Here is an 11,589-nt window from a genome sequence, read left to right as displayed (position 1 = left end):
TCATCTTTTTATTAAGTAAGAAAGGAGTAAAATCTACTTGTCAAATAAGCAACATCACCAACGAGATGGCTGCCTTACCCTCAGCTTGATTCTTGAAATTAAGTATTGTGGCTCAGGACCTTTTTACTTCAAACATAGATTTCTGTGGATGATCAGTGAGGGCTGAATGCTTTGATCATGTCCTCTTCCCTGTGCCTATTATTTGTGTCAGAAATTAAGGGCAAGGAACTGTTAAGTTTTGGCAGCTCTGTGTCACCCCAAGTTTCTCCTATTCAGCCAAATGCCCTGACTGGATGTTTAAGCTGACTTCTACCCTCTTCTGCATCAACACAAAAAGTATCAGTGATTCTGGTGCCAGAGCCTTTTTCTCCTTCAAAAAGAAAATCAAACAGCATGACTGAACCTGGAAGACTAAACAAGCAGCTCCATCTGAATAAAGAAGGACAAAAAGGGAAGACAAAGTTGCTGATGTAAAAGCAAGTTTTCTTATTTGTGCTTTGCACTTTGACTCCAGTGGATCACATCCCTCTGAGTTTGCGTTCAGAAAAATAGCCTCTGTGTGATGTGTCCTACAAAAGGTTCAGCAAAGCCTTCCATTGCTCTGAAACAGATATTTCAGAAGTTTAGCATTTTAAATTAAGTATCTGCTTTTCAAGTGAAAAGAGCTGCAAGACATCCAGACAATTCTCTGGTTCTGGAATATTCTTTTGGTATTGCTGTTTTTTATATATTTTTATATTTTTTAATATCTTGCACATATTTAATTTTTTTTATGTAGAGATTTTGGATTTTTTATGTTCATTGTTATATTATTTTAAATTTCAGTTTTATTTATATAAATAATTTTATTTATCTTTTTAAGTATTTACATTTATATTACTTATTTTTTTACTAAAATCAGCAAATAACAAAAATAACAAACTATTTGTATGATACGTATCTTCTTGTTCTTTCTGTTGACTGAAAATGACATAAAAATGTCCAAGTTTTAGAAAAGATTTATTTTTCATCCTGAATAAACGTACATTACTGTTTCTTATTTTCAGAAAGTTATTACTAGTTTCACAACACCAGGTATATTTGGAGGACCAATGCAAAATGTAACCTAGGTGCAGCCATTCTTCAGACTTCTCTATGGTGACCAATGTGGCAACTGGGCTATGCCATTGCAAAAGGGTTGATTTGATCGGCTACCTGTTTACGTCTTCTTGATGTACCTATTACATAACTTGATGTGCCAATTACATAACTTTTTAAGAGGGGTAAAGGACATACTAACTTTCATTTTCAGCGCCAGTTTACTCAATCAGACATTTAATACAGTTTATATTAGGAGTTTGGACTTTCACCAGTACTGCTGCTGTTATCATGCACAACACATACTGCCAGCTCTTTAGCTCACGTCTCTTCTGAAGCAGCTTCTCTTTCTCCTTTAACAGGTTTCTTCTGTAAAGGAGGGGAAAAAGACAAATTGTGCTTGGAAGGGTACAAATAATAAACTCTAGTTTCCTTGAAGACTTTTTCAGGATGACAAGTCTATGTTTGAAAAATGATGCAACATAAGAGTTGTCTCATGCTAGGATGAGAACATCTCAATAAGAAATTTGTGGTTGTCATAGCTCAGCTTTGTTACAGATATTGGGAATAGGTTTGGAAATAAAGAAGCAGTCAAGGTTTTCTCAATTCCTTCAACAGAAATGCTAGAAGTAGGTTACATTTCAGGAAAAGGGAAACAAAAACACATTAAAGAAGGGCAGACAGATTGGAAGTTACTAGAGAATTACGAGTACTCTAAGTGACGGCTTCTACCTTAGGATCGTTGACCTATCTTTGTGGCTGCCTGCCACTCTCCACAGTGTTCCTCATTCTAGTTGCATGTGAATGGCAGTAGTGTTGTTTGTCCTCAGAGATACCTTCCTTTATAGGTGGTTTATTTTCCCTGTCTAACTTTACAAACTGAGGGTTTCTCTATAATTAGGTCAAATACCTTAACCAAGCTTTTGCAAATCTTTGCACATTGAAAAAATGAATGTAGGAAGGTCTACTCAAGTGTAGGTCATATTCTCAGAATTTTCCTACTGGTGGGAAGCAGAAGATGAATTTGAACATCTAAGTATAGTCATCACATTTTTTTCCTTCCTGTAAAACGTTGAGACAGTTGAGATAATTGTATGTTTCTTTCTTTAAATTAAATGTTTATTTCTTTAAAAACTGTTTGTGTTTGTCTTCCTCTCCTCTGATCCTACTGGTATTGTTAAAGGCCTAAATCCACGGGTTATTTCTCCTAATATCACACTCACCACAAAAGGTTGTGACATCAATTTCACATAGATAACACATAGACAACTTCTCTGAAATAATACTAAAAATTTCCTGAGACATTTGAGTGAATGTATCTCCTTTCATTAAATCCTAGTTTCTCGGCTTTTCCATGGCAAATTATACGCATTCATAATTAAGTAGTTAATGTGGCATGACACGTTATTATTTTCTATGAATAATGTAAGAAAAACCTCCATTTAAAGCAATTTCAGGGTGAGGTTATCAGGGTAACATATAAAGAATATATAAGGAATATCTCCACTTAGACGAGATGTCTTCATAGGAAAAAAAAGGGTTAAGTTTGTGTTCTTCTCAAGAACCTTCTTAAGAATACCAGTGGAATAATTAGAAGTGAACAAACAAATAAGAACCTGGACCTGTTAAGTAAAATCACATCAGTTTTTTCAGATCCAATTCTGTCTTTTTTCATTGACTTTACTGGAATCTGACTAACTGTTTCTACAATACCCAACATTTTTATTGACTGTTATTACATTTCATACTGAATGTTATCTTAGTATGACTTAATATTCACTTCGGAGTCACATATTGCTATGTCTATTAAATATTACTGCATTTATCCTCTGATTTTACTGGTAAATTTTTTTTCTATAAATTCTGAAATATAATGCTATTGGAGCAAAAGTGTCTCATTAATGGATCTTGAATAATATGTGCCCCTGGGACACAAATGTCGTATAACATCTGAATACCTGCAAAACATGGTGTGCTACAAAAGTGCCTGATATTTTTCAGATACAGAGACTTCTATGGGTAGGTTCCTCCAAAGCACACTTCTTAAAATTTAAACTTTAAAATACAGACCAGAGAAAATGAAAAGTAAGGTTTAACATAGATCTGTGAATTGCCATCAAGTGCATACTCTTCAGTCTTTCCCACAATTTCTAGATCCTGTAGGGAGAATACACACTTATGTTCTTAGATTTTCTTTATGCTACAACATTCTCTTTCTTTTTTGTCTCCTGACCAGTAATCATGAATTTGGATAGCATGTTTAATTGAATTTGTCATGACATACTTATCACAACAATATTATACACTTTTTCAAGTAAAACCTTCAAGTAAACATCTCAGGTGAACAGGGCCAGGAAATGACCAACTACACAGCTCACTGTGTTTCTTTAGCACCTAGGACTTAATCGCTTTAGCTAAAACAAATAACAAATAATAGCAGCACTGAACATTCCGCTTATCTTATTCTATTCCCTGCATAATGCTAGATAATGGACTGATTAATGCTTTTTATTATGCCCATTTTCTCCACAAGTGTTGAATTAAAAAGATAATTGTAAAGGTTAGTGTTGTCAGTTTAGTAGAAAGCACTGCATCTTAAATCTTATGATGGTGTACACTGTAATAATTATTGTTGTCTTTTAAGTTAGTTATAGATATATCAACTGAAGAGGAAAGTGGAAAGGAAACTACAGCAGTGGTGAATGGTAAGCTTTTAACTGGGAAATTTTTTTGGCAACCAGCTGCCCTATGTCATTGATATCAAAATTCCCCTTTTTGTTACTGGAATAGTAGTAATAAATTTCCAAGAAAACATGTCAACCAAATGTAAATTTTGTTGGTTTTTTACTTTGTTTGTTTGTTTTCTGAGTGTGTGTTTGTGTACAAGTGCAAACACATCTGTATGCACTTATGCAGTCAGCAGCACAATACTTTTTGGTGAGCTTTGATTAGGTACAACTAAACCAAGACATAGACAAATACTGTCCTATGTCCGTGTTGTGGTTTAACCTCAGCTGGCAACTAAATCCTACACAGTCGTTCACTTGCTGTCCCTGGCGGGATGGGGGAGAGAATCAGAGGAATAAAAGTGAGAAAACTTGTTGTGTTCAGATAAACACAGTTTAATAGGGAAAGCAAAAGCTGCTCGCATAAGCAAAGCAAAACAAGGAATTAATTCACTACTCCCTATAGGTAGACAGGTGTTCAGCCATCTCCAGGAAAGCAGGGTTTCTTCATACGTAATGGTTACTTGGGAAAACAAATGCCATCACTCTGAATGACCCCCTCCTTCCTCCTAATTTTATGAAATTATATCCTTTCTAAAAGAATCCATTGGCTAAATTTGATGTCACTGTTCTTCCTTTCATGTGAAGGAGCAAGATTCAGGATGGGAACAGTTCCAGGTATGGAGGAAGATATACAGCAATTGACAGGACTTTATTATATGGACTTTACAGTTTTTATGTGTTTATATACACATTGTATGTTGCCCCTATATTTATATTTCCCAGGCGTGCCCAGGCATGCCCGCTTCCCTGCTCCCTGCTTCCCCGCCCTTTCCTTCCCTTCCCCGGATCCTCCCACGTTCCTCCCCCTTTTGCCTGTGTCCCTATCCCGATTTGTTCCCCCTTTTGTCTGTCTCATACCCCACCCCATGTTCCAGCCCTCTCCCCGCCTGAACTGATAAAAAAATCCTGTGCACGCCTCAATAAAGCATTCCTACCTTGTCACCGAACCCATTCGTGCTGTGTCATGGCCCCATCCCCCCCTTGGACTGTGGCACTTTCAGTATCTTTTCTTTCTCCTTATTGTGTTAATGCAGAAAAAAAGATTCTATCAAATATTAAGTGTTTTGTTACTGCAATCAATTTCAAATGTAGCGTGAACAAAGACACGCACCAGTACCATAGCATCTTTGCTTTTATGAGCCATGTCCCTGCAACTCTTCACGTGGAAAAAGCTACTCAGGTGCTTAAATATTTTGTAGTGGCAGTCAGTCCCCACCTTAGGATTGTAACAGCCAGCCACAAAGTGAGGCACCAAACAGATTCAAAATGTCAAGCTTAAATATTGTTGTTTTTCTTGAAACAGTGTTTTTGGAGATTACATGAATGGTGACTAATTGTAAAATTTTTCTGGACAAGAGAAAGTTCTCTCCTCGTGTTTTCAAACTATTGGAATTGAGCATTGACTAATAATCATGTAAATTTGATGGATTAAAGTGCCATTAATAAAATAATAAAAGAAATTGTTTGTTTGTTGCTTGTATTTAAGGATGTGTTTACTTATCTTTAGCTTATGAAAAGATTTAAAATAATTGTGGGCACACATTGCTTACCTTCCAGGCATTTGGAAAGTGAGTGAATAGAGAGAGGATGTTAGAGAAATGCTATGCTGCTTACGACAGCCTTTATGAGGACAGGCAGATGTGATGGACAGATGGGTGAACTAACAGAACTAAATGCATTATTAGCTGCTCAGACATTTGTTGAATGTCAGCCAAAACTACTGAATCATAGTAATTGACCATTGTTAAACATCTCCCATGGGGAGATGCATAACATGCATAACAAAAATGTGTAATATTTTTGGTTGAGATGCAGAGACAGAAAAATGATTGTACAAACTTATATAAATCACAAGTGAAAAGTTGAAAAAGCCTGCTTGCTTTTAAAGTGTCTGTGTGAGTTTCAGTTTTCAATAGATCATCTACCTTCTTAATATAATACTGTTTTAAAAATATTTATATACTGAGTTCCCCCTTCTTCTACACATCAAGAAAAATAATATGTGGTTTTGTTATTATACCCTTCAATCATATAATTTAGAAACTTTTCAAATAAGCCTCTTATCACCACTAAGATCTATTTTACTCCTCACTGAAATGCAGCCACTGCAATTTTCAGCTACTGCAGCTGTCTAACAGTATTCAGTGTTGGACTGCTCCTTGTAAAGTGTTAAATCATCCTTATTTGTTCTCTAATATTTGGTGATGGATGAATCAAATCAGTAACTACATTTACAGAATAAATAAAAATATATTTTTTGTCCTGATTCCCTTAAAATTAAACTGCACCTCACTAATATGCAGAGACTAATTGGAAATGGACTGCAGCACCTCTAAAGGAGGTCATGGTGTGAGGCACACCATAACAGTGAGTAATACTTGGGAAAAAAATGATCTGCTTTCTAATATGACAAGAATGATTTGCAGTTAATAATAGAGGGAGTAAAGGCCAGTCTTTTCAGTTACCCTTGGCTTCACCTAGGACAAAATAAAAAATCACTTCAGTCGCTGTGAGCTACTTGCTTTTTCCGACTCGTTATTGCTTAGTTATAACTTAGTGATAAAATCTGTCATTACTGACTTTATTGACATTAAAGTTGATTTATTTGCATGCCTGATGAATAAGAACTGCCTTATGCTGGCTTTCAGATTGCTTGCATACTCAAGATAGTAAGTGCATTGCTGACTTAATCATCTTTTGCAAGTTCACTTGCTCTCTAATCTCAGTTTGAAAATAATATTGGGTCAAATTCAACCTTAGCATATCCACTGACTTCTGTGGTAGTTCTTTACAGGGGAATTTGATCCATTATTTTTAAGCAGTCAAATGGTAATAAAGAACTGTCTGTATGATAAAGCATTTTCCCCCCTGCTATTGTATAATGTGTTAATCAGAAAGAAAAGATAAACTTTAAGGCCAAATTTCTGCCCTCAGGTATGTGCTACTGTGGCTGAAAACATCAAAGATAATTTTGATATCCTTATTCAAATAACATCTTCCTGAATTAAACTCCTTGTTCCATTCTTGCTTAATAACATGTATGAGAGACTGACAAGGAGTACATTTCCCCTCAGCTGCCCTCACGGAGCTGTGTTTTGCATTGGTACCTGGAAAGGGGTTGATAACACACTTGTGTTTTGGGTACTGCTGAGGAGCCCTGGCACAGCATCAGCACTGTCTCTCAACACTCCCCCCATCAAGGGGCTGGTGGTGGGCAAGATCCTGGGAGGGGACAAAACCAGGCCAGCTGACCAAACTAACCAAAGAGATATTCATACCATATGACATCAGCTCAGACATAAAAGCTAAGGAAAGGAGGAGGAAGCAGGGGCATTCATTACGTACAAGGTTTACCTTCTGGAACAACCACTACAAATGATGAAGTCCTTCTTCCTGGGAGTGGCTGAAAATTGTTTGCTGATGAAAAGTAGAGAATAAACCTATTTTTTTTTGCTCTTCACTTGTGCACATGCAAACTTTCACTTTTGCTTCAGTAAACTGCCTTATCTGAACCTGCAAGTTGTTTTCCATCTTATTCCCTCTCCCCCGTCCAGCTGGAAAGGGGGACAGACAGATGGGCTCTATGGGCACCTGGTGTCCAGCCAGGGTCAACCCACCAGAGACCGAAGGCAAATAATTTCTCTGTACATGGAGGCCACATCCTGCAAGCTGCTTAACACCTAGCAACAAATGTCTTTTCCTCCTAAGGATTTCAGTGGAAGATAAGTAGTAGCCTAATATACTAATACACTGCAAAATTTAGGGTCCAGACCTCAGAACAAATACATGAAGGTGTAACTTATTCTGGTCTCAAAGAACCATCCTCATCTTTGCAGCAATCTGAATAGGTCCACTCCCTGAATCAGGAATCTAGATTTTTACAGCTAAAACAGTATAAAATAAACATTGAAAGACCAGGAGAGTCTTCTGATTGCTCCAATCCTAACACTTTTTAAGCCTAGAGTTTGAACCAGATCCCAGGTCATTATGGGGAGCAAGGAGCGAGGGAAGATGGACTCAGCTTGAAACACGCTTTCTTCAATTTCATTTCCTGATCGAACCTAGATCCCTCTTCTTGGTATAGTTCTGTTTTCTGCATTCCCAGAACTTGTCTGAACTGAACTCCCAGAACTGAATTGAAAGTGGCATTATCCCACAATGGTGGTAGAATTCCCAAGGAATTACTAAGAAAATAAGCAATTAAAGTACCATTAAGGGAAATAGTAATGTATAAGAGTAGTAGTAATGAGAAATACTGTGAGAGTCAGAGGTGGTATCAGAATTGGTGCATAAAATAATAGCAATAAGAAACCCACTGCTAGCATGGAAATCAGTGGAGATTTTTGGTCTTTTTTCCTTCTGCAAATTAAGTCATTTATTTAGTCGGTGAAGTATAGACTCAAATGCCCATGTTTTAGGGACCTGGAATTAAAAATTTTAGCATTTGGTTGTCCTGTGGACCTGGAATTAAAAATTTTAGCTTTTGGTTGTCCTGTGGTATGTGTTTACCATCGGAGAAAAAAGAAATTAAACACTAGTTGAGAAAATACAGGTTTATTGCAAAACAAATAAATTAAAAGCAAGCAAGATTTAATTATTCTCATAACCAAATATTTTGGTAATGAATGATTCCAAAATAATAAAGAAATTTATTTTGTTTACTGTTTTTCCAACAGTTTCCTTACACTTTCAGCTGAGTTCTTTAAAAAGAGATATTTTGTTTCACAGTAATCTATTCAGCTACTTACTACACCCATTTTTAACATATCTGACCAAGACAAAGATTAGTAAAAACTATTTATATTTTAAGATTTGTTTTGGTGTCCCAGTCTTGGACTTTCAGCAAGCCCTTTTGACATGCAACTATTCAAACTACTCACCTTCAACTGGACCTTTAGTGTTAACATGGGTGACATTGGCCATAAGCATTTGAAATAACTGAACTCTCCTGAGTAACTGGAAAACCATTCCAGAAAACAAAACCTGTGAATCATCTATATCAAGAATACCCAGAAACCCATAAGGCAAACATGCAAATAGAAACTCATGCTGAATCATAGCAGCTTTTTGAAAGTTACTTGAGATTTCAGATCCAAAAATATCTACTTCAGTGTGTTCACTGATGAAAATGGTAATGTTTTGACCTTAATTAAAATATGTACTTTCTCAAGTACTTGTAAAGAGCAAATGTGAAATTTCAGATAGAATTTTTTTTTTATAACAGAACACTATTGACCATATTTGTGGAGTGTTCAAAGTTTTTCTCAATTTTTTTCAGTATTAATAGGCAAATTTTGTCCAATGACATAAAATAAAAATACTTCTGCATTGCAGAGACATATACTGCATTGCCTATGCCAAACAAATTCTAATTGAATTTCTCTGGAGTTTTTCCTCCTTATAAAACCAATTTCTGGCTCTTTCGTGGGTATAATATGAAACTTGCTGAGATAGTGAAAAACATCTCATTAAATACTCTTGGAATAATTCATCAGTAAACATATGAAGTGACTTCTCTCCTGAAACATCTTCTGTTTCCCAAATTTTCTAGTTAAATGCAGTTAATCACCTACTACCCAGGACTTTAATCCTTTTTGCTGACTTTTAAAAGAATATATTCTATGATTATTCTAAGAGTGTTCTCTCTATGCCTAGACTCTACTGGGCTGAAAGAGTCTATGGCTATTGGCTCCAAGAGATTTTTGTTATCTTGTTTTGTTTGATTTATGGTGCCAGAAGAGCAGATCAAAGTAATGGTATGATAAAGGTAGAGGAAAACTAAGAATGTGGTTTAATCTTACACCTACAGAGAAGAAGAGTGGGATAGTTTTGACAGATGCTTGTATAACCCCCAATGATGAAGATTCCACAGTCTTCCAGAGTAACATGTTTTATGGATTCATTATTCTCTTAAAAAAATTTTTTTACAGCTCTGTGAAAATATTTCTAGCAGTAACTGAAAGAGTTTATGGTTGTTTTTATGGCTTAATCCTGATAGCCCTTGCAATGTAATAACAGACCATTTAGATAGCCTGTATGAAGAAACAAACAATTTCTTGGTATGACTTAAATTTGTTGTTTCTTAGATTTGTTGGGTGAAATTTGTTCTAGTAATATGAATTACTATGAGTCACTCAACTTTTCCATTACTTACAATAATTTTACAACATAATTTCTGTATCATTTACATCACAAAAGCATGGTTCCAACCTTTAAATCCTCCCCCATATCTAATCTTACTTCATGTTCTTTTATGTCATCTCCAGGACTTTTCTAATGGCAGGCCTGCAATCCACAAAAATATAGTAATACATTTTCAATCCTCTATTTTTCTTCAACAGAAATTAAAATGTAATTTGCTTTCTGATTTTTTTTTTGTTTTCCTAGGTACATCAAAGAGTTACATTAAATAATTGTCCACCATGAAACTATTCTTTTTTATAGTGATTGATGTTAGACACTTTTTTATAGTGACTGATGTTGAGGTATCAGTATGGATGAATTAATGTAAAGTGGCTAGATTCAACACTCACTTCTGCTTATGCCTTAACAATTTCCTTTAGTGTTATGGTAGCTAATTTTCTGTCTTATTTATTCCCAAAATTCTTAAGTGGTTTTTCATTCTTGGCCTACATAACTTTCAGTAAGACGCTTTAGTCCCTCTTTCTATTTATCTTTTTCTTCAGGACATTGATAAGTGTGTAATGTGTCAAGTACCACCAGTGCTAGGAAGAATACAGGGCCATCTCATTATTAACCTTCTTCCATGATGAAAATGAACATTTACATCTACTCTTTGTTTTCCTATCTCTGAGCCGTTTTCTAATATGAAACAGAACTTTCATCATTTATTCTGTGGCTTCTGTTTCCTTGATAATCTACTGTGAAGAATTTTATCAAAGATGTCTTGAAAGTCTAAGTAAATTATTTTTATTTATTGGATATTTTTTTCCATTCACTCTGCGCTGTGTTTTCTATGCCAATATAAAGCAGTGGGATACATTCCAGAGTGAGTGAGAAAGTTGATCCTTTTTAAATTATTTCCAGTTAAAATAGTCACAGTTTAGTCAGGTGGAAAGTTTACTTCAGATGCTGGTATTCCTTCATTATTTTGACAAAGATGGGTATTGGAAGCATTTTTGTCGTTCAAGCTAACCAGTCCATTTTCTTAAAAAGCAGAAGACCTGTTGTCCATTTCAGACATTAATATAATGGAAGATGTAGTATTGCCTAGGATAATTGGGTCTCTTGTTATGCATCCAAATTTTGTCATGTTTTTTCATAACAAATATTTTAGTCATCCAAACTTTTGAGATTAAATTCAATGCTGAAAATACTGTTAATCAATCTTAATCAATGCAAGATTTTAATTATTAGGCAAAATGATGCATTTGTTAATTCTTTGTTTTAGTTTGCTTGTACACTTTTAAGTATGTGACAGTTTTTATTCTTGCAGGATTGTTATAGTACTCACAAACTATTTTCTAGAATTTCCACAAACTTGATGGCCTATCAGAATAATTATTATTCATTATGTCTTCAAAAGTATTTACTCTGCTGTTAACAGGAAGTATTCTGCACAGTTGTGCTTTGAAAGTTTTTGGAGTCCCTTAAATGAATGATAAATAACTTACTAAGTAGTCTGATTTCAAGACACAGTGAGCACAGTCAGTATTCATCTACATCAGATGAAATTATAGCTACTTAGTAGAGGTAGGAATTC

The sequence above is a fragment of the Manacus vitellinus genome, unplaced genomic scaffold, assembly GCF_001715985.3.
Source record: "Manacus vitellinus isolate BGI_N305 unplaced genomic scaffold, ASM171598v3 scaffold_6_pilon, whole genome shotgun sequence".
In the NCBI taxonomy this organism is placed as follows: Eukaryota; Metazoa; Chordata; class Aves; order Passeriformes; family Pipridae; genus Manacus; species Manacus vitellinus.
Note: the sequence above shows the minus strand (reverse complement) of the source record.